Below are 25,031 nucleotides of genomic sequence, written 5' to 3' on the forward strand. Positions count from 1 at the left end.
TATGGGTTCTGGCTGGGTTTTAAATTTCTTATTAAGATTCGGATCCAGATCCAGCAGGATACTTTGAACAAGATCCGACTTTAGATCATAATGGATATTAGCTCTTTCAATTCAGTAGACCAATGGTATTTTCGTTACTTAAAGTAGATAGAAACGAGATGATTGTTAAAAAATTCCCTGATTTTAGTTTAAATTAAGTATAAAAGTTAAAATTTAAGATTAGTAAATGGTAATATTTAGATTTAATATATATTTTAGATTGGAAATTTAGAAAACCATTACAGCAAAAGGCCTAAAGGGGAGCTCAGAGGCCATGGTTAAAACTTATACTAGATATTTTGGAGTTGATAAAGAGTATCAAAAAATAGATCAAAGTAGTCTTTAATGCTAGTTTTACAGCTTATCCGGATTTTAAAGAAAAATTTTAGAAGTTTAGGGGGCCATAAGCATAAAAAGGGGAATCCATGAGACTAAAATTTGATAATTACACAAGTAATTCTGGAATTGGTGGTGAAAAAAAAATTGAAAAGTTCTTAAGTGTATTTAAAAAACGTTTTATGAGAAATCTTGTCGGAGGGGGCTGCTGATTATCTTTTTTAAAGGGCTTATTAGTAGCAAAAATTGGTAGACCCTGAAAAGGCAATGAAACTAACTAACCAGAGTAATTTTTAACTAGCCTGGTACATTTTAAACTTACAAGGAAGCTTATCTATTTTTTGTATGAAAATTTACTTATTGATGTTTATGTACAGTTTTAACTACTTTAAAATTCAGAGTGACAGTATTTTTTTATAAAAATACTGTCACGAACATGTGAAACGTCATAATTAACATATGTTTTGGACATCACAACACTTTTACTAGGTATTGTAATTAGCAAAATGAAACTGTTGACCAATAATAGTATAAGTTTAAATGTATTAAGTAATTAGTTTAAACAGTACATTAAAATATTAAATACAAAGTTATTGATCTAGTTCAAACATTAAACAAGCCTGAGCTGTATGGTGGCCTGATTGTTTTTTATTATTAATATATGAAAACCTTACTTAGCATTTACATATCTTACATTTTATATGTTTGTAAGAAAATATCTCAAATTTAACAACATAAAAAAATGTGCAACACAAAAAAGTAAATAACTATCAAGGTTTACTTACAATAAGTTTTATACATTTTGAATACACTAAAAATTGTATTGTTAATTATTGTAAAATTTACATACCTCACTTCTCCATGCATTCAAAACTGAATCAACTGTGTTTGATGATGAACTATCCATTGCTTATTTTATTTTATAATATATCTAAATAATATTAAGATTGATTTAGTTCAACTTTTCTACATGGTTTTGCTAATGACACTGAATTGCATTTGTTTTCAATAAGTCAATAGAAAAATTTTTCCATAAAAAAGAAGCTTAATTTAGTAATTTATAGTAAAGAATTTAGTACTAGCTTTTTAATTCTAATTTAAGGCTGAAATAAATCATATGAAATTAATTCTAAAACAAAATTAGTTATTACAAAAAATTATATTATTAAACCAATATTAATTAATAGTTTTTAGATTTAATCATTTTGATATCATTTTATAATCTATATTAATAGTTGAGTTTCATTCAACCATATAAATAATGATGTTTTAAACAGACTACACTTGTTTACACTAAAACATAACTTATCTTAATTAAATATGTTTAACATAATCTTATTCTTTAATTTAAAAAAGCTTTTATAACTGAATAATAATCTTAAGTATTCTTTACTTATTATAAAATATACTTTTTGTGGTTATATTTTATATTGAAGAACATATCAAAAACTACCAATAAAAAACATTATACTTTAGAAATATTTCAAAAGAGGTCAAAACTTTGACACAAGAATTTATTTTAAATAGCAGTATACTATATAAATTTATAATCAAATTAAGAACTATTTACTTGAAAATAAAATCAGAAAAACAGTTATAAGAAATAAAGATTATTTAAAACTGAACGTTACAAATAACAATAAATTAAAAAACAGTTTCCGTTCTGCAACTACATTTAGAAAGTCTTGACTAGAATTTCACTACAATAAAATTGTGGCTATATCTTAAAAACTTTAACTTGCATTAGATTAACTTGGTTTTTTAGTTTACTGTTTTTAAAAATTTTGATGTTAAATAGTTAGGAACAGCAGTTTTAACCAAAAAAAAATTACTTCTTAATTTGCTGTACAGTTATTGGGGTGCTTATAAACAATATAACCAAAAAACTAAAACTTAAGTTGCTGTTCATAGGCAATTATAATCAAAATATTTTCTGCAGAATTTAATAAAATTTAAAAACATAAACATACAGACTATTTTAAGTTTTATGAAAACAACCCAGTGTAAACTTTTTTGGGTACAAAAAATAAGACAAGATTTTTTAACTGAATTTTTTTTATTTAATTAGTAATTTCAATAATTTATTTTGCGGATTTCAGAAGATTAGAAGAAATTTTAAGGTTTGCAAACAAATTTTTACAAAAATAAAACAAACTGCTTCACAAAAAACGGATTTGACCAACAAAAAGTTGCATATTTTTCAACTATTTGATTTAAAATATATAAAAAACACTTATACATGTTCTTAATAATTAACGTATATCTTAAGTTTATAGACATCTCAATAGTTTTTGATGTGCTTTAACTTCATAATTAAGCATGATATGCATATTTTGCCTGTAAAACAACATAATACTTTGAAAATTGCAATTTTGTTAACTAAATCATAAAAACTTAATAGATTTTTTAAGTTTTGTCTTTTTTAAGGTTAACATGTATCAGGTTTGCAAATGATTTTTTGATAAGTATTTCTGAATTTCTCAATTTCTTCCAGATTTTTAAAAGTGCAAGTTTTATGTCCATTTTTAGTAAAAAATTAAATTTAAGTTAATAGATATCTTAAATAGTAAAAAAAGTATTAAAAAATACTAAATACTGCATTAAAAGGGTTTTAAACTAAAAATAAAATGAAGTTTAACGAAAAAAACTTTATACAATAGATTTTCAAAATTTAACTAGTTACATGTAATTATTGTTTAAAGTTCCAGAATTTTTAAAATTTCTCTAATTCCTGGTATTTCAATTTTTCTAATTTTAGTTGACTAATTTTCTCTAGCTTAGAATTCTGATTAGGCCATAGGAAAAGGAAGGTAATTAAAAAAAAAAATTGTATTAAACTTTAAAAAGTAAACTCCCAGTTATTTTGTAGTATATTTGAAATGCAACTCATGAGATTTAAGCACCAAAATTGAAAAGCTCAGTAGGTTAATTATAAGTAGGTGAAAACTAATAAAATAAACAGCAAAGTGTTTCTCACTTTAGTTTTAGTTATTTTATCTAGTCTTAGTCAAGTTATCCACAGGTTTTCCAAAAAAAATTCCTAACATGTTTTTGTAGTTTTTAAATTAGTAAAAAACAAGGTTAATAGTGCTTTTAAAAGTAAAATTTTACTATAAAGTTACTGTATTGGTATTTTAAGTATGTTTATGCTCTATAACATTTTTGGGTTGATTATATTTTCATATATTATTTTGTTTTATGTATAAACCTGTTCAAAATGACATGTTTTTATTTGTCTAAATTTCCAAATTAAATGTATTTACAGATGAAATGCCTTTCCTGTGGATAAAATAGTAAATTCTGTATTTAGTTATAAATATTCTGTATACACATAATGTTATACATCATTTATATTTAAATTTGGTACTATTTTAATAAATTAATTTAAAAAATTAAGAAACTTTTTATTTAATTTCTTTTCTTTTGTTAGAGTCAAAATAAATTAATTTTTTTAACATTAATTTACAAAAAGTATATTTTTATTTTTAAATCCACTTACCTAGAGTTGATTGTAATAATAGAAAAAAACTTCTTAAAGTTTAAATTATTTAATCTAAGAGACAAATACTTTTTTTTAAACAGTGATGCCACTCCTTTAGTCAACATAATTGTCGTGGGTGACCAGAAAATTTTCTTTGTCATTGTAAGATTTTTAAAAACTTTTAAATATTTTAATATTTATTACCAAAATTGGTGATAAAAGATTCAAAAGTGTACAAAATAAAAAACTAAATTTTATTTAAAACCTTAAAAATACTATCATAACTTTTAAATTAATTATAAAACTATCCTGATATATTTATATAAAAAAAAAGTATTTCAAGTCAGATTAAGATTTAAAAGAATCAGAATATCCTCTGTAATCCAGAGATTTAAAAAATCTAAAAATATACTGAGTTTTCCCTAGTAAGCTCAAGATTTTTAAGTTTAGTTTGAATTAATATAATGATATTGAGTGATTTCTGAGTAAGTGACCATGACAACCCTAGTAACTATAAGATCATCAGCCATAAAAAAAAAATCTCTTCAAACATTTATTTCAAAAATTTTTTAAAAACTAATTGTACTTTAAAAATTAGTTAAATTATTTTCAGTTTTATTAAGTGTATCTTACAGCATATACTTCAAGCTTGAAACTATAAGTTGTTATTTTTGTAAAAAATTATTTTTCCACTGCCTGCATTTACATCAGGGTTTCCAAAAGTAGGCAAAGTGGTAACAAAATATCAAATACTAAAAATAAAGAATATATTACTTTAGAAAATAGTTTTAAAGTGGTCAAAATTTAATGTATTACTTAATTAAAAATTAACTACTTAGAATTAAAATCTTAGAATTGGTTGTAGTCTATCAACTCTATTCAAAAAAGAACTTTACAATTAACAATAAAGTAAGTTCAATTCAGAAACTGCATCTGGAATATCTTGACTAGAAATTCACTCTATAATCACACTGTACCTGGTTTATATAGTTTTTAAATAAAATATATATAATTTTTTAAGATTAATTTTCTTCATGGTTGACTGATTTTATAATATTTGATGTTCAATTAAAAAGAAGAGCAGTTAAACTTGTGTTTTTCAAAGTATGAATACTTTTAAATAACTACTTATAACTATCAATTTACAAATAGTTTGCATTTTGAAAAAATATTATAGCAGTTTTACAGTTTTTTAGAGTGAATAAGTAGCTAAAATTATATATATTTTTAAAAGTCCTAGAAAAACTTAAAAAAAAAAACTTAAATCTCTAAAAGTTTATAGGTTTTTTTGCTAATTCTGGCAAATTCTTCATTATTTGTTATTATTTGTCTAGATAAATGTAAAAAAAAAGAAGTATCTTACATAGTTTTTTAAACCAGTTTAGGTACTAAAAGTAGAAAACTTTATTGAAAACATTTGTCTAAAAAATATCTAAATAAAATTGATGCTAACTAAATTTGTAATAACTCCATTAGAACATTGGATTATATTTTCAAATGCAAAAAAATATCAGAAGTAAGTAGTAAAATAATACAAAAAATATCAGTCATAAATATTAGTCTAAAATATCAGTCATAAAAAACATCTCTTTCAAACTTTTATTGTAAAAACTTTTTAAAAACCGACTATACCAGAAAAACTAGTTTAATTATTTTAAATTTATAAAATGTATCTTACAGCATATACTTCAAGCTTCAAGCAATAAGTTGTTATTTTAGTTAAAAAATATTTTTCCACTGCCTGCATCTACATCAGGTTTTCCCAAAGTAGGCAAAGTGGTATCCTTGTATGTCTTGAGCAGCAAAAGGGCCAAGCTAGAGCTAGAGCACTAAAGGGACAGCAGAACTTACATTAGTTATTCTGAAATAAATGATAAATAGCTAAAAAAAGTCTTATATGTTTTTAATTGTAGTTTGAGTAATCTTGTTGTAGAAGGATATAGCTATTTGAATTTCTTCTATTAGGTCCTTTATAAAAATTGGGAATAGCTGACTTACATTATAAACTTTGTTTACAAAACTCTTTAAAAATTAAAACTATTATTGTCAGGAACATATCACTTTTGCAACAGCGTCACTTTTGCACAAAGGGACACTTTTGCACGAGCGTCACTAGTGCAAAAGGGGAGACTTTTATACGGCGACTCTTTTGCACGAGCGTCACTTTAGCACGAGGGGAGACTTTTGTACGGCGACTCTTTTGTGGAGGCGTCACTTTAGCACGAGGGGACACTTTTACACAGCGTCAATTTTGATCGCAGTTTCTTTTTTGCAAGAATGGACAATTTTGCACGGTGATTCTTTTGCACGAACGTCACTTTAGCATAAGAGAACACTTTTGTACGGCATCACTTTTGCACGGAGGGTCATTTATACACGAGAGTAAAAAGATAAATAAAACAAAAAGAATATTAAATTATAAAAAAACTATTAAGATAAAAATTTAAGAAATATTAATTTAAAAAAAAATAAAAAGTTACCGTCCAAGGGAAAGGGTTAGTACCTTTGTGGTAACAGTGATAATAAAAATAAATAAATGATAAAATAGAAAAAAATAAAAAATCAAAATAAAAACTAGACAAAAAAAACTAATAAAAAAAAAACTATTGACCAAGGGCAAGGGTGAGTGATAAAAGTAATAAATTTAAAAAATTATCAAAAAAAAAAATTTTTGTCTTTAATATTTTTAAAAATTGTTATTAACGAACGGTAAAGTTAACGAAAAAAAAAAATTCTTTAACTTGTGCAAAAAAGTCTCGTGCAAAAGTGACGCCGTGCAAAATTGTCCCTATGTGCAAAAGTGACCCTGCGTGAAAAATTAACACCATGCAAAAATGTTCCATCATACTAAAGTTAAGCTCGTGCAAATAAGTTACCTTGCAGAAATGTCCCCTTGTGCAAAAGTTTCACCAACCCATTTCTGTCATTGGTAAAGTGATTTTTTCAATTGTTTTCTTAACTTTTTCAGGTTTAAAAAGAATTCTTATAGGTCTTACAACTTTATTCCAGGCTAAAAACATATAAATTTTTACTATAGTTCAAAACAAATTGATATTAAATTATCAAGGATTGTTTAAGATAAATTTAAAATACTTATAAAATACTGTATTACTGTTAAAATTTTTGTTTAGTTCTTTTGAAACATTTAGAACTTTTTGAATCAACTTCTTTATAGTTCTTCACATATTACTGTTAAAAAGTTTAATATCTCATTATTCTCAAAATCAAAAAAAGAAACTATTGTGACAAATATTTTAAAATAGATAACTAAAATTTTTATCTATTTTGATATATATGCTTACTTTTTTAAATTTTAAATATTAATGTTTACTGCAAAAACTAAACTCTTATATGTCTTAGTTAAATGTCTAAATTTTAAAATATATAAAAATTTAAAACTGAAAAAAATATAGCTCCAGGATTTTTTGTTTTTCAAATAAAATTTCAAGTATTTTTCTCAATTTTAAAGTTTTATTTTTTCTTTATTTTGTCTAATATTTAAAATTTTAATAAAAATAATCATCTTTCATTAACTTTATACTAAACCTTCAATTTCAAAAATAAAATAAAAATTAAGTAATTAAAATGAACTACTTTAAATTTAAGACAGTAACGAAAAACATATGAAATAAAATAAATTAACAAAAAATAAAATTTATTTAAATAATATAAAACATAAAGTTTTTCATTATCACAACATTCATAAAATAAATAACCCATTAACCACAATATGATGCCCATTGTAACATGAATCAAATTTCAATATAAATAAATCATTAATACAGAAGGACTCTAGATCTACTCCTTGTAATTATTTAACAAAAAGGTTTTATAACTTAATTTGAATTTTTTTTTAGTTTATAAAAGTTTAAGGGAAACTAGACCAAAACTTGGGACCAAAACACCTAAAGCAGTTCAGGCCAAGTCTTGTTCTAAGTCTTTCGATTATAAAATTAAATTTTATTGAAAACCTAGTGTTGTGTGAGTAAACAGAGCTAGCAAATGTAAATCTATTGTGCTCTACATTGAACACTGTTAAAGTAACACACATTAAGTTACAAATGATCAATTTTTACACATCATTTAGTTTAAGTACACTAGATTTATCTTTCTAAACAGAGGGTTTTTTGTTGTCAAGGTAGGCACACGACAAACATGACTGATCACTTTATTTTTTGCTAACAAACAATTGATTTTATGTCACAGTCAGCAGCACCACCCACAAGTAGATATAAAATAATGGATGTGCAGATAAACAAACTATAATATACAACTTCAATTGTAATTCTGTCCAAATAATATCTCTTTTTGAAGGAACATAACAACTCCAAGACAATTTTGTTTTCAGAGATCTCAAATGCTTTTTCAAATTGAGCTTATCATTCAATACCCCCTAAAAGTATTTTATACTACCACTCTGCTAAATAAGAAAACCATTAGTTTTTACACAATCTTCAAAATTTTTGGAGTTTTATTGAAAAGCAAACTAACAATTTCTGATATTTATTCCTTTATCTGACTTTTCCAGTTTTTTTTTAAACCCCAATTTTTTCATTCTGATGTTCCTGACCTAGCGGCAACCATGCAAGTCTGAGTCAACTTTATTTTTTTGTTTGGTATGTAAATGTTAAAATAATTGTGAATTTATAAAACTTTTAATTAAGTTCAAGTAAACAAAATAAAATTTATTCTATTATAAAAAGTGTTCTACTAAAAGTTTAAAAATAAAACGTTTTCTAAACCCTGTCGTAATTAAAACAATAAACATTAAAATTTTTGATCAAAAATATTATAAAATGTTTCATTCAAACTACATTTTGTTTTGGTTTTAAACTATTTTGATAACTAATCAATCTATTTTTTGAAAATCTTGTATAAACATGAGATATATTGTTCAAAAATTTTAAAATTATTTAGTTTAAAAAAATTCACGTGTTGTTGAGTGAAGTTGTACTGTTTGTTGTTTAAACAGAATTTAGGTACATTTAAATAACTTTTTATTATTAATAGGAATACAAAATATTTAAAAATTAGATCATAAACTAAACTTAAGGATATTCTAAGTTTTATATAAGCAAAACAAAATATAATTCAAAAATTTTCTTGTTTAAGAAACGTTATGAAATTATGGCATCTTGTCTATTTTTAAAATTAAATATAAACTAATAGTTCTTTTCTGATATTTTTTTAGAACTAATAAATAAGAACTATTGTTGAATGGGGTTTTATAAAATTCTTTAAATATTAGAGCACATCCTAGCGGATATTTGTTTAGATGATAAAACCCGAAATCCATAACGTGAAATTTAAATACATTTCTACATCGTTTTAAAATAAACTAAAATAATGAACAATATTTAAGTACATTTTTATCTTAATACGTCTAAGCCTTTTTAATGTTTACCATGCAAACAAGCAAAAATATTTGCTAGAATAAATTAAAAACCTCGTGCGACTCATGACTTAAGTGCGGAAATCTGCTGTTCAAAAAAAATATTAGATATTTTATTAGCATTATTTTATTTAACATTTAGCAAATATTGAAAAGTATAGCAAAACATGTCAATTTTGGAGTTTATGGTAAATTTTAGTAAACATCTATAACATTTTTTTATTTGTAAATCATTATATATCATCATATGATACTGGACTGGATTGACATGGCACTCTAGTTTTTTTTTTACTTTTTATATAAATGTTTAAACCTAAGAACTTATTTTTAGTCTTAAATAAACTAAGTTCTTATTCTCTGATAACATAATTAAAAACTACTAATTATATTAGGTGCTTTTTGGCTACAGTACAAGAACGGGTAAAATATGGAAAAAGGTTTTTTTCTTAAAGATAAATTTTGCATAAGAGTAAAAATAAGTTAAGTGATAAAAAATTTATTGAAAAACCCAAAAAACGGTTTAAAACATTTTTCCTAATTTAAGAAATAACAAACAATAAAACAAAATTAAATAAACAAAACTAAAATAAATATCGACAAAGTATATATACATCAGAAAAATTAAAACTTACCAAAGGTAAGTGTTAGAAGTTAAAGTAGTGGCATAACACATGCAAATTTAGAAAGCTTTTATAAACCTCAGACTATTTGTTAAATTAATCCTTTCTTATACTTTATTGCATGTGTTGCACCCTTCACATGCAATATCATTGTTTAAATGTTGAACTTTTGTAAAGTGAGTCTCATAGAACCAGTCAACCAATAACAAGTATTAAAGGCAATGTTATCATTATTATGACATAGAGTTGTTGTATAAGACATAGAAAACTGAAACTAATACCTTTATTAGTTTGTTAAAACTACATGTAAAATAATTAGTGTATTTTTATAGTTCAAGTAAAAAGAGTATTATTTAAAAAATACTTAGTTGTTTAAGAATTTTTTAACATTTTTTAGTTCATACAATTTAAATTTTTAAAGTATTTTTCACTTATACTTAAATTGCTATTAAGTTTTTTTTATTCCAAGTTATTGGTAAAAGTAAGTTATATTTTGCATTAGTGTTTTGTGGTTCCTTTTTATAACAAATTCATTGTTCAAACTGTCTTGTCAGATTTATATAAAGTAGTCCTAAAAATAAACTAGTACTTATAAAATAGTTTATAAGTAAATAAGGTAGGATTTACTTATAATGAGTAGTACCAACAAATTTTAGTCTGCCAACAAATACATCTTACACTCTTTTATTTTTTCCTAAAAATTGTAAATGTTTTAAGCTTTTTCATTATTGTGTTTTTAGGTAACAATTTTTATTAAATCTTTGTTATTTTATCAGTTTTGTTATAAGCTTACACAAGCAAGTTTTTGGTAACTTATATAATTTTTCTTTTCCTTTAAGAGACACAACCCTTGATTGTTTTATTTATTTAAACTCAATAACACTTCTCCTAAGAGTTGTGCTTTTCTTTCACTAAAATTCATAAAATTATTATAAAGCTTAATTTTATATTTTTAAGTTTGAATTTAAAACTAAGTATTTTGATTTCTCAAATTTTCTTAATTTTTTTAATCTTTTTTAAAGAGCTTGCAAGCTTTTTATAAATCGTATATCATGCACAGTTGGCTGGCAAGTGGCCATTGACTATTTTTGCGACTAAACAGTTAAAGCAAGATTTTTATTTATTTGTTTAGAGCGGGGTTTTGTCTTTTAAAAACTGGGTTTATTTCTGTTCCGCTTAAAGTATACTAAAAGTTATGTAAGCTTAAATGTAGCCAAAGTTTGCTTTTTTTTAGTTTAAAAAATCCTCGAAAAATGCTTAAATTTTTGTCAAAATTAAGGTCTACATCTACTGTTAAAAAACACCTTGAAAGCTTCTATACAAACACTTTTTTTAAAGTTTTTTCATTTCTTTGGTTTAGTGTCAATTGAAAAAAGTCAAAATTCTTTAAATTTTTAAATGTAAAAGTATATTATTTCTCATTTAAAAAATGTTCTACTCTCGTCAAAAATTCATCGATGATTTTCTGGCAATTAAGGGTATTCTTTAGGGTTAATTTTCTCAAATCGCCATTGTACAACCAACAAAAGTTTTTTTTAGTAAAAATTACAAGGGTTCTTTGTAAAAATTTACAGACAAATCTATCATGTGGAATATAACATTTTTTTTGGTTTTTACAAGCTATATTTCTGTTAAAAATATTGATATAATATCCTATCCCTGGTTTTTCACTATGACAAAAAAGATCATTTGTATTTTCTAGAAGGTTCTTATTGTGTATATATTCACTTACTTTTGTTTACAGATCATTTAAGCTCCAAGAATGATGAGAACAGTTAGTATTGGTCAAAACATGGTAGCTTAGCATATGTTTTAGTTATTGAAATAGTTTTTTTTACTATTTTAGCAAATTGAAGGTTTTGTAGTACTGAAGTTATTATAGTAGTTTTTGTAAAAGTAGTGTTTTTATTTATGATACAACATAGCCAGAGTATTGCATCTGATTAAAACTAATATATTTTTTGTATATTTGTTACTATAACTTATTTAAACCTAGTAGTAATATGGATAGTTTAACTAACATCGAAATATACGAACTGTTCAAAAACCACAAAACACAATTTCAAACTAAGCCTAACTTTGACGCTGTTGCTGATGAAGTGATAGACAAGCTTGAACTTTCAAAATCCAACAAATCTAAAGTTAAAGAAGATCTTGTTAAGCTATTCAAATAATACAAAACTATCCAAAAAAATAAAAAATTACATAGTACAGATAGAAATGTAGTCGAGAAAATAGTTATTGAAAAGTCTTCATATTCTAAATTTGGTAAAAAAACTTCCCTTAGATGAACCTGCTCCAAGAACGCAACGGAGACGCCTACTTTCATTTTCTATCACAACAACTAAAATGGCCAGTGAAGAAGGCGTTACACCACCAAAAATGTATGCTTTAGGATTAGGGATTCAGGTTAAACCAAATGGCTATAAGGTTAGACAGGGAGTAACTAAGTAACCAATTACAAATGAAGAGCACTTGACTTTACATCCGCTTCACAGTTACCTCAGAGTTTTCGGATGGATCTATAAAATATGTTATCATGCTGTGGCTGGACATTTTAATTGGTCAGAATCGAAGTTTAAAGGAATATCTAAAAGTCAAGGTGTAAATAGTTTAATTGAGTCAAAAAGAAAAATTCAGAAATGTGTAGAAGAAGAAATTAATGTTGCTCTTGAAAAACCGGATCTCACAGGCCATGGTGGAACTTCTACAACAGGTAATGTAGTCAAAACTTTGCTAAACACCAATAATAGGACTCTGCTGATGAAGCATATTTCTGATGTTAGTTTATAAGAAAACATTGACAAAATTATTTTGTGTGTTTCCATTATTTTATGCATCATAAATTCTAACAGAAAGATTAATGTAGAGAAATACTCATTTTTATGTCAAAAAACAATGATGCTGGTCATGTCGGTTAAATGGATTCTCTTTACACCAACTGCACATACTGTTCTTGCACATAGTTCTGAACTAATTGACCAAAACATCGGTAGAGGTTTGCTAAATTACACCGAAAGTGGATTGGAAGCTAACAACAAGTTTCTAAGACAGAACAGAAAGAACTTTTCAAGGAAAACATTTCAGTATGAAAATTTAACAGATTGTTTAAATCGATTATAGGACAAGAGTGACTACGATGCTAACAACACTTTAGACAGACTGAATTGCACTTATTGTAAAGAAGTTGGACATACTTCGCGAAGTTGTTTGCAGCTAGATGAAAAAAAATCATCATGTAGTTCAGAATGGGAAACGTTGTTACATATGCTTTGTGCTACTGAATAAAGTGTTTTATTTAATTAAGAAACTTAAATTTAAAGAAGTTTTAAGAACTTACTGTTTGACTTATAATTTCTAGTAAATTTAAAGAACTTTTTTTAATCACAGGCTAAATTATTTTGTTTTTTGCACTGTTTTGCAACGAATAAATGTTTTTATTGTTCAAAATGTTTACGGTCTTTTTTTCTTTTGATAAACTAGTACAAATGTAACGCTATTATTAATACAAACTTTGATATACACAGAACAGCCTTAAATTAAAAATAAACTGTATTTAGAGTATAGTTTCATCCGGCTTGATATTGAAAATTCATTTATATTAAATTAAAATGGGAGTTAATGTGACACTATTGAGGTAGCCGATTATTATTTTCTTTTTTTTAAGTTCCTTTCTTGAAAGTTTTGTTAGAAATTAAAATTTTAACTTTTTTTTTAATAAAAACAAACATTATTCATATTGTAACACTAATTGTATCTTTAAATTGTATTATACTGCTATTTATGACAGTTTTATGTCAATGGCCGCTTGATCCCCGTTTTCAGCCCACTGTGTCATGGTTAAATCTAAAGTCATTTAGATTTTCTTAAAAATCAATTACTAACTTAATTAACCTTTTCTACAGATAGATAAAATATTAATTATTTGTTTAATTTGTCTGGGGGACATCAGTTTATTTGAAAGACAAGTTTCAGTTCTAAACTGTGGTCTTTTCTATCATACTGATTGTTTGAATGAATGGTGAGATAATAAGCTGAGTTGCCCTGAATGTAGAGCTCAAGTTACTAGAGGAGCTTTTGCAACTAATATTTTTCGACAATTAAACGAAGAAACTGAAAAAAAAAAGTTAAAAGCTTAAATGAAAAGTCTTATAATAGTTATTAATTAATATTAATATAAAATATTAATATTAAAAACTATAATTTAAGTTAAAATAAAATAAAAAAAAATAAATACAAATAAACAAGTTTGTTAGAAAAATTCAGAAACAAAGACATTAAATACAAATACATAAAAAATTATTATGAACTTTAAATATTGTTAAAAACCTGTACTTTTTTTCGAATGAGAGTGGTCAAACCTTTCTGAATCCTTATTTATATAAACTTAATTTTAAATAAAAAATAACGATTTGAAAAACCTTTGTAAAGTATAAGTTTTTGTTAAAAAAAGAATTGTTTTTGAAAGAGGTTTAATTCAAATTATGAATAACTCTCTTAATAAAACTTTTTTTTTTATCTGAATGAATTGTTGGTAAAAAACTAAATGTATAAGTTTAAAGAACGTTGGTAAAAAAAACGAGATTTTCAGTAAAATAGTCTATTTAGCTTTGATAAGAAATTAATTTCAATAAGCAAGTAGGCTAGGGAAGTTTTTATGGAGGTTTTTTATTTGTATTTTCATGTAAAAAAATGTATATACACAAGGTAGCCAAATAACCTGGAATCCATAAAAAAACTTAAAAAACTTTGAGTTAGACAGTAAATGCTAAAAAAGCCTTGAAAATTCTGAAATTTAAAGATTTCGAAATAACTTGAAATTCCAAACAAAATAATTATAAAATCTGGAAAAAGCCGGAACTTTTTACAATTTTTTTAATGTTAAGTAGTGAAATTTTGAATCTACACCAAAAATATATCATATAAACAAAAAAATTTTATTCTTTTTTTTTAAAAATAAACTTAAAGTAGCTATTCAATATCATTTCAATGTTAAATACTTACAGTTGCCAAACTTTATTTTCTATTTTATGACAAGCTATTTCCATATATTAATAAAAATAGAGTCTTACATTTTTTAAAGCTTAATTTTATTATAGTTTTAGCAACTGTTTTATTTAAAACTTTGACCAATAATAAAATTTAAATGCTTGTAAGAAACATTGTTTTCATGTTTTTGTTATCGCAAACAAGCATTTTTCCTTGCATACTTTAAAAGAAATTTTTGATAAGATGATTAACGTTGTTAAATTGGTTTGTGACATTTTAATTCTAAAATAAACGTTGCTAAAAACTTTCTTAGAATGTTAACAAATTTATAAAACATTGCAAACATATGTTAATCACCTTGTTTTGTCTAGCTAACTTGTGACAAAACATGCGATGTTTTTTATATGCAAAATTTCATGTGTAATATTACTTGTAAACTTGAAAAAAGTTTTACAAGTTTTTCTTGAACATACTAGTCTTTAAAATTTAAAAACATAATTTATCTGAAAAGATAAAATGTTGTCGCTAACTAATAGCATAATAGATTTCTTATTTTTTTATTTTATTTTGCTTTGAGTCAAGTAATATTACTCTGTGCTCTAATTATACTTTTGCACGAACGACTCGAGAAACAAGGAGTGTGAACGGCGATGACGACTTACGTCAGTTTCGTTACAATTCAACGAAGACGAGCGTGTACAGAACTAGTATGAAGACCAAAGCTACTCATTACTTCTGTACTTTTTTCATTATTTTGTCAATTTTTAAGTTTTACTATATTAATTTCGTACGCTGTCGACTCAATTTCAAAAAATTATTTTTTTTTTTATTTACAACTAACACAAATTTCTTAAAAATAAGAATTAATTAGTGATTCTTAAACGGTATTATATGAACAGAAATCTACCACTCTGCTGCGGTTTGCGGTAGAAGGTCGTCTTATTTTATCTCTTCTCTCAAATTACTCATTATTAAGCAGTTAATGCACTTAAAAAAGGCTTTCATTTATTTTTCTATGCTTTTATGATTGCTGTTTCTTTTGCGTTTACTTCAGCTTTGATATTTTCTTATGAATAGTATGTTTGTTATACATTTTACTTGCGTAACGATGTCGAATTTTTAAATTTAGGCCGTTAAGCCGAAGTATTCTTTTTCGTAGTATTTTGCTAGTATAGTTTTTTATATTTTATGCTCATTTTTTTATTGTTAAATACATTTTCAACTTACATATTCAGTTTCGGTTATAAAAGTACAATGAATGATATATAAAAACAAATTGTACAGTAGTCTTCCTTTATTGTACCAACATATTTTTCTGTGTGTTAACGAATCAACACACTTCAACTGAGTTGTTAATGTTACACTGAAACATATGTTGGTACAATAAAGGAAGATTACTGTAAAATTTGTTTTATTTATATTCCAGTGAATCTACATCACTAGGATCTTTTGTTAGCAAACGATTAAATCTATATATTTTTACACAGTTATAAAATAAATTATCAAAAGTTAAACAGATTTACTTGATTTAAAATCTACTATAAGTTCAATTAACACTTATAAGCCTACTACAGTGATTAGATAAGACGGTCTAAACATTAGTTTAAGACTAAGTTTCACGTTATTTTAGCGCGTTAATATCTGATAACCGCTAGTCTCGTGTTAAATATATATTCAAGCATATATCCTAACTGGTTTACTCATATTACGTCAAATACTTTTAAAATATATTGACTTAAAATGCAAGTACCTATTTATTATGTCATTAAAGTCTATAGACAGTTGACCGGCAAAATGATAGTCTTTTCCTAGTAAATAGTGTTTTTTATCAATATTAAGAAATGTGAAGAATTTTTAATTCCAAACAAGAACTTAACTACTGTTTCAATTAAACTTATCAACTTAAAATTCTATCAATTTTTACAAATTGAGACCATAGTATGCAGTCATTTATTGTATGGATATTTTTAGAACTTACTAAATAACTGTATGGTTAAATTAAGTGATAACCATTTAATAATTAATCTAAAGTGATTGACTGTTAGCTTTTTGTTATAACATGCTACTAGGATCAAACAAATCGAAAATTTGTTCATCAATAAGTGTTTCATTAACTTTATATACCATTTTTTAAAACTTTCTTATAGTTTCTTTTTATGCTTTTTATTAAAATCAATTGTTTTTTTTTTTCTTTTTCTCATATTTTAAAAAGCATACAATTAGTTCGTATTTTTTTATTGAAATTTTATAATAATTATGTTGAAACTACTGTTTCAGTTAAATATTAAACTAAACATTGTTGATATAAAATATAGCCAAGAGTTTTCAAAAATTGATAATTCCGAATACTTAATAAAATTTTGTTTGTTTTAACTTAAAATGTTACATTTATTAAAATTTTACTTATTATTTTTGGTATTTACTAAATTTAGTTATATTATTTTAATAATTTAGCGCAAAATTAACAGAAATGTAGAATAATAAATATTTAATAACACTCTTAATAAATTTATACTTCGGTAACTTATGTGAAATGGACTCGATATTTTCCGGCACGCAAAAGTTTTAAGCATCTAGCAAGCCGACTAAAAAAATTGCCCAACCTCATTGTAAACCGCCATAAAAAATAGAAGTTCAAAAAAAAGCTTTATTGGTAAGTTTTTAGTAAATAAAAACTTTGATAAGTTTATATTTAGTTATGTTTATTTAACTTAACTAAAATGAGAGTTATGACTACAAACTTCAAAATAAATTAACCAATTTAATATTATAAAGTTTTAAGAAAGCTATGCTACACATTTTTTGATATTAAACTGTTTTACAACCTACAAAGTCTAAAGTAAACAATTAATGTTTTGTTAATTGAAAGTGAAACAAGTTCTAATACCTTACCTGTAGTTATACTTTTTGATTATAAACTTAAGATTTGAGTTCGATTGGAACTATGTTAAAATTATTTCTTTTAATATATTCCTATCTTGGTTAAAAAACACAATAAAAATCTAAATTACAGAGATTACAGTAAAAGATTAAATTCAAACAAATATTTCTGTATTGACTGCCAATTAAATTTCATTACTTTATAGTTTAACATACTTCATAATACCTTTAGTTTGAGGATAACACTCTAATTTCAACTTGAATATAGTGCAACTCAAATACGAAGCAATAAAATCTTTTAAGATTTAGTTGCTTCGGAATTGTGCTTCTTAATACTTGATTTTTTCAAATACTCACATTTAGTATAGCTTCGGCTTATGTAACATATATATAATTATATAAACTTTAGTTTCTGCTTATTAGACCAAATGGATAAGAATTTTTAATAAAGTTTATCGCCTTAAAGTACTTAAAAAAATGTTTTTCGAACTTCGGTATTTTTATTAAGTTTAAAAAAAGTCTTTGACTTTTAGAACGTTAATAGAGACCTAAATTTAATTTAATTTATAAAGTCAGTTTTGTTTAAACAAATTTTATTAGAACATGATTGGGATTTAACTTTAATGTTTTTATTAATCTGCATGTTCTTAGATATAGCTTATTAGATACAACTTAAATTAATAATATGTGTAGTTGTATATCCTATAAAATATTCAAATCTTTGCTTAGTCTACAAACATATATTTTGTTTTCTTTAAGATTATTTTTCTATAAATACTTGAAGTAATTATGCATTTAACGCTTTTTTGATAAAAGATGATTTTCTGAACTTAAAATTCTGATCTGTAGTCTGAAATTTGACAAGACTTGTCTATTTAATTCTATTTGAGTCAATAAATTTTAATTCAGTCGAAAAGTAATCTTCATGTTTACAACGGATTTGTGAATACTTTAGAGAAACACTCGCTTAGTTAAAAACTTTATACATATATTCCTGTTTTAAAATATCTGCATAAACATTATAAATTATAACTAATGTTACTTAAAACTTGACTTCAACCCGAATTTAGTATTAAAACTAATTTACTTCAAGAAAAACAAGACCATTTTAATGTTTACAGCTAGCATAGTGTGTAAAATAGTTTGTTTTACACATTGTTTAGTACATATATCAGGTATCAATTTCAATAGATTTATATAAATTTTTTTTTTATATAATTTCGATAAGAAAACTTCTTTGTCATTTCTAAAAGTATTTTAATATAAAGCAAACAGTAACTCCAAAAAAAATCTAAACTGCACTTGTAAATTACAAATACACAACTAATTGTCTGTCAAACAAAACCTTATAAAAATAACTTTATAACTATAAAATTACAAAAAAAAATTTAACCAAAATCCATAACATTTGGTTTTACATGCACAAGTCGAAATACAATAAAAAGAATATGTGTTTAAATTCTCAATAAACTTACTTTACAATAAGCTATAATAGTAAGATCTTTATCACACTAAATAAACGCATTTATATTATTTTTTATACAAACTACAATAAAAATTAGAAAATTGCTAGAACTTTTAGTTAGGAGTGAACTTCGATGAGAATTATTTAAAACATAAAACATTTATTGTTGTAAATAAAATTAGTCAAACTTATGCCTACAGAGAGGACATGTGTTATGTTCAGCAAACCATCCTTCAATGCATTCCTGACAGAAATAATGCTGACCATCGCAAGTGAGACGTCTCATTCTTCTACCCACATTTATGTCTTCCATACAAATACTACATTGATCACCAATATGTGACTCATCAGCTGTAAAAAAATTAAATGTCTGAATTGTTTCTGGAGACAGGCCTTGTGATTGAATATCATTTTGCTGTTGTTGTTGGAAATTCAAAGCTAAATTTAGAAGACGATCAGTTGCTCCATTAAACTTTTGCAAGAACTTCAAATTAATTTTCATTAATTTTACATGCGCTCGCTCAATGTTATTTAATCGTCTTATAATTGATTGTAGCTTATGAGTTTGTCGAGTGATAGCTAGTTGCTTTTCTTCGTTTTTTGCAAAGTACTGCTTTCGTAAACTTTCCAGGCGTTTGATATTCTCAGTCAATTCTGTATCGTTTTGAGATTTATTTTTTCTATAACATTGTACCTTCTTGTTTAGTTCAGTGTCAAATAATTGTTCGTTTTGAGTTAAAGTCCCATGAAGCTGTACACAATCAGAAAAGTTTCTAATACCCAGAAACGAATTTTCCCAAGTTTGAAACATCCTTTCAAGATCTTGTTCAAACTTGTTCCAATTTAGCTGAAATTATTTGTTGTAAGTTTTGAATGTAGAAGAATATAATAAGTTCATATTGAAATAAAGTTACATTCTACTAATGTATAATTTCATAACATCATTTTAAGTTAATTATTTAAACATCTGCCTTAAGTTTATGCACGTGTCAGAATGTAGAAGTTTTTTTTTAATAAGTTAGTGAAGATTTATAATTGTTTTATTTTATTTTTAAGTATTGGTAACAGGTATGTTTTAAAACTAAGAAAGTAGTTCTAGCACGAAAAAATTTTTTAATGGTTTGTATTAAAGCAGCTTGCGTTTATTTAAGGTTGCTATAAATTTTAAAAACTTTAGTTTTATACTAATTTTAATAAAATCATGATGTTAAAAAATATTGAAATAAATAAACATTATAGAACGCACAACACTTTTTTTTAGGTTATGTATTCTAAACTTCAATCTCAATTTAAAAAAATACTTAAATATTATTTATATTATAACGAAATATTAAAAACAGAAATCATTAATATCGATTTAAGGAATAACCTAGCCGTAGTTTAGTGTTTTTTATTCTTAATCTAAGCGAACCTAACTTAACATATGTTTATCTCGCAATTTTTAAGTTATTAAAAATAATTATCACTTAACATTATACTAAAACGTGCATAAAAAAATCATTATGTTTACTTACGAAGTGTTTTATATATTTGTTTGTTAAAAAACATATAGTAAACTATTGTATAATTTACTTACCTCATTTTCTCCATATGCATTAAAAACTGGACCAGCTTTATTTGATGATGAAAAAAAGATACCCATTGCTTATCAAAATTGTTTTATAATATATCTAAGTAACAATAACATTGATTTAGTTTAATTGTTATGCATGGTTTATTTAATATAAACTTAACTACACTTGTTTGCATTAAAATATTTAAAATATTTTTAAACCTTTTTTACTAAAAACAAAGTTAGTATGGTAAATTCGTAGCAGATAATTAAAATTTTATTTTAAACTCCGACTGACAAACTTAATTTTTTAATTTTCCTAAAAATAAAGTCTAAAATAAATTCATTAATTATAACAATAAGTATATTAAAATAACTAATTAAAGTTAACAGCTTATACTATTAAAACATAATGTTGTTATATTGTTATCATTTATAATTTAGTTACAATTAAGCATATAAATTATTATAATAAATTGAATTAACTTCATTTGTTCACAATACAAAAAAAATCATGTTAACTAAATATACTGAACAAAGTCAAACTGTATTGTTTTTTAAAAAAAAACCTTTAGTAAAAATGTTTACTATTGTAATTATATAGTGTAGTGTCAACCACAAGAAAAACAATAACTAAACTTAAATTAATTAGAACTTTATGATACCTAATAGTATTCTATACTACTTATAAAAACTAGTCATGACTTTTAACATTTATATGTTATATTAAACAACATACCAAACTCTCAAAAAAAATAACACTGTGTTTCTGATAATAATTTAAACTAATTAAAAATTTTACACAATAATTAAATTCATCAGGAATATACATTGAGTATGTATAATTAAATTAATAATTAACATTTATAAGTTAACCTTTTTACTAACAATCAATTATTAGTAAAAAACATTTTCAGAAATAAACTTTATAAGAAACGATAAAATAACTAATTATTTTAGTTTTGGAACACCATTTAGAACTAAAATTTCACTAAAATCACATTACGGCTGGTTTTATAGCTAAATTTTAAAAAAGTAAACTTGCTTAAGATCAACTTGGTGTCTGGTTGACTGATTTTAGAATATTAGATGTTGAACTAAATGGAATAGCAGTGTAGCTGTTATTCCATTACAATATGAATAGTTTTAAAAAATTATTATAAATATCAAGTTACAACTATTGTAAGTATTTAAAATAAAATACTAAATCAGTTTTATAGTCTTTTTGAGGTAATAACAAGCTACAATAATGTACAATTTCAATAGTCTTATAAAAATTTATTTTATAATAGAATAAAAAATCTAATTTAGAAAAAAATGTGCAAAACTTAGTTAACAACTGTTAAACAAATGAAAAGAAGTTAATGCCTTTTATATATTAAAAATTAAAAAAAAATTGATATTAAGAATATTAGAGGTTATTAAAGGAAATAAATAACTGTAACTCAAAAACTATTTTTACAATAAGTGTAATGTATACAACATATGTTTATAACTTACAAAAATTAAATTATTTTGCATGTAATAATTGTTTAGAACTACTTGTTTTTCCAGTTTTTTTTTTCACAATTTCTCCATTTACTGGCATTTTTTTCTTTGTTTTTTGTATAAAGATGTTTGGTAACCTTGTGTAATACACTTTAAATTATTTGTTAATAAAAGTTTAATATTTAATCCAGTGACATATAACAAACAATATATATAAGTTTCTAAAACGTACCATTATAGAAAATCTAAATTTTTTAAGAAAACAAGTTAGGTCAAAGCATCAATATTTATCTAAAGAAAAAATATTAAAAAAAAAAAGCATATACTTTATTTAAAGGTTATATTCAGGGTTCAAATCTTTAAAATGTCCAAACTTTGGACCTAATTATTTTCCTAGATATTTTGTACAATTTGGCCTTACTTCAATCTTTTTACAATCTGGCAAAGTTTTAAACTCAATCTCATAAAATAAAAAGATTCATAAAAAAACTTAATTAAGACCAAATAGTAAAAAATATTGACAGTTAGTTAAAAAAAAAATTAAATGTTTATTTACATATTAATAAGATGATTAAAAAAATATTATTTTGATTATTTACTCAAAATCATAATTTTAAAGAATTCATAAAAAACTCATTTTTTCTAAAGGGCCCCGCTCAAAATTTCCGAAGCCAAAATTAGATGGATTTTTTTCTATGTTAAAGGCAAAGGACCGTTCTCTAGAATACAAAAAAAAATTAGCTACTAAGATAAGGAAAATAAAAATGTCCAAAGTTTGGACATCTTATGAAAAATTCTTAAAAAACGCAGTCAAGATAACTTCACACTCATAAAAAATCCTATATTTTATTTAAAGGTTATATTCAGGGTTCAAATTTTCTCAAGTTTTCAAGTACATATTTTTGTGTCTTTTTTAGTTTAAAATAAAGTTAAAGGTAAGAAACTGGTAAGAAATAATATAAAAACATTCAAAAGACACTGAAAAACTACTTTAAATGTGTTTTTTAATTTTAAATATTTTTGATGATGACAAATTTTTTTTATCTTTATGATATAATCTTTGTTTCAAATCAAAATTTTACTACTGAAGATGTTAAAATAGTTTAGAAATCAAGGTTCTTCAAGGATTTTTTACAAATTTTTGTGTAAAGTACCAGGTTATAAAGATTATTTTTTTCAAAATTCTCATAATCCAGGTTTTCTGCTTTTTTGGCAACCTTGTTATGTTTAGTAACTTAATTTATTATTTACAATTGTAACCTTTGGTTTGTAACAATAAATACTTCAGAAAATCAACAGTTTAAAAAGTATTTCACTAAAACTAAAGTGCCAAATGTGTACCATTCTGTTTAAAAAAAGCTGTTTTTTATTTACAAATACTTTCTCAAGTTTAGAGCTATTTAAAGTCATAGGAAAATAAGAAGGTAATCTTTTTAACAAAGTTATGTTTAAAAATTTAAAAACATACCTAGCATTTCAGTTACTTTTAGAAATATTTGATTCACAATATAGGCTTTATAAATCAGAAAGCTCAGTAGGTTATTATTTAGAAGCTTAAAACTAATATTGTACAAAAAGACTATTTCATTGAAATTTATCTTTTTCCTCAATTCTAACTAATTATATAACGTTTTTTTAGTCAGGGTCGCCTGGGTTTTTAAAAACTTATTCCAGATTTGAAAAAAAAAATTCTGTCTTATCATTTCAATTAAAATTAAGGTTAAAACTGCTTTTATATAAAAAAAATTATTAAAAAGTAAGTGTAGTGATACAAAAGTATGTTCATAATATATAATACTTAGAAGTATAATCTTTTTTACATTAAATAAATTTTATATCTTTTTTATATCGTTTTATGTATAAGTTTTTAAAAACTACAGATTTTTAAATTTTATTTGCCTAAAGTTAAAACAAAAAGGTATTTCCAAGTAAAATTTCCACCTTGTAGTATAAATTACAGTAACCTCTCGCTTTATTTACGTAACATTGTGTCCACAGATAAGTGCGTAAAGATACAAGAGATCGTAAAGATACGAGAGGTAGCAAACATACTTACTATAATGGCTGTTTTTTGATATTGCCTCTAGTTATAAGCAGACTGGGGACTTTTCAACTTTTACAACTTGTTTACTTTTTTTATAAATATGAAAACAAATGACAAAACTATACATATATTAAAAAATGCATTAAAAATTATATAAAACAATAATACTAGTAGAAAAATTTTACTAAATTTAGTAATGAGTAGATTTTATCTTTATCTTTACTTATATTTGACTTATTTGATACTTAACATTTATATTTTACTCTACTTTGCAAATACAATTTATAACTAGGCATTTGTTTACAATTAAGAAATGGTGTTTATTCATATATAGGGCAATAGTGCTGTATTATTTAGTTGTGTTTTAAACTTTCATTATTTCAATATTTAACACAGTCATGTTTCTCTTAGAACTTTAATTTAATCTCTTATTGTTAACAAAATTTCTGATATTCTGAGGTATAAATAAATGTTCATCACTTAGTCAAGGAACATAAGTTAACAAAGTCTAAAGACATAGAGAGGTGAATTAGCATTTAAAAACACATAATAAATTATAAATATACAATAAATGTAATTTGTGCAATATCATAAAATTAAAGTTTTAATTTTTTTAAATTTAAAGAATTCTAAAATGCGTAAGTTAACAAGAGTGCATAACGTCACGAGTGCTTAAAGATGCGCGAGGTTACTGTAGTTAAATCTGTATTACTTGCTAAATTTATTTTTTTACAAAAATTAAACT

The sequence above is a fragment of the Thalia democratica genome, chromosome 7, assembly GCF_965202585.1.
Source record: "Thalia democratica chromosome 7, ktThaDemo2.hap1.1, whole genome shotgun sequence".
In the NCBI taxonomy this organism is placed as follows: Eukaryota; Metazoa; Chordata; class Thaliacea; order Salpida; family Salpidae; genus Thalia; species Thalia democratica.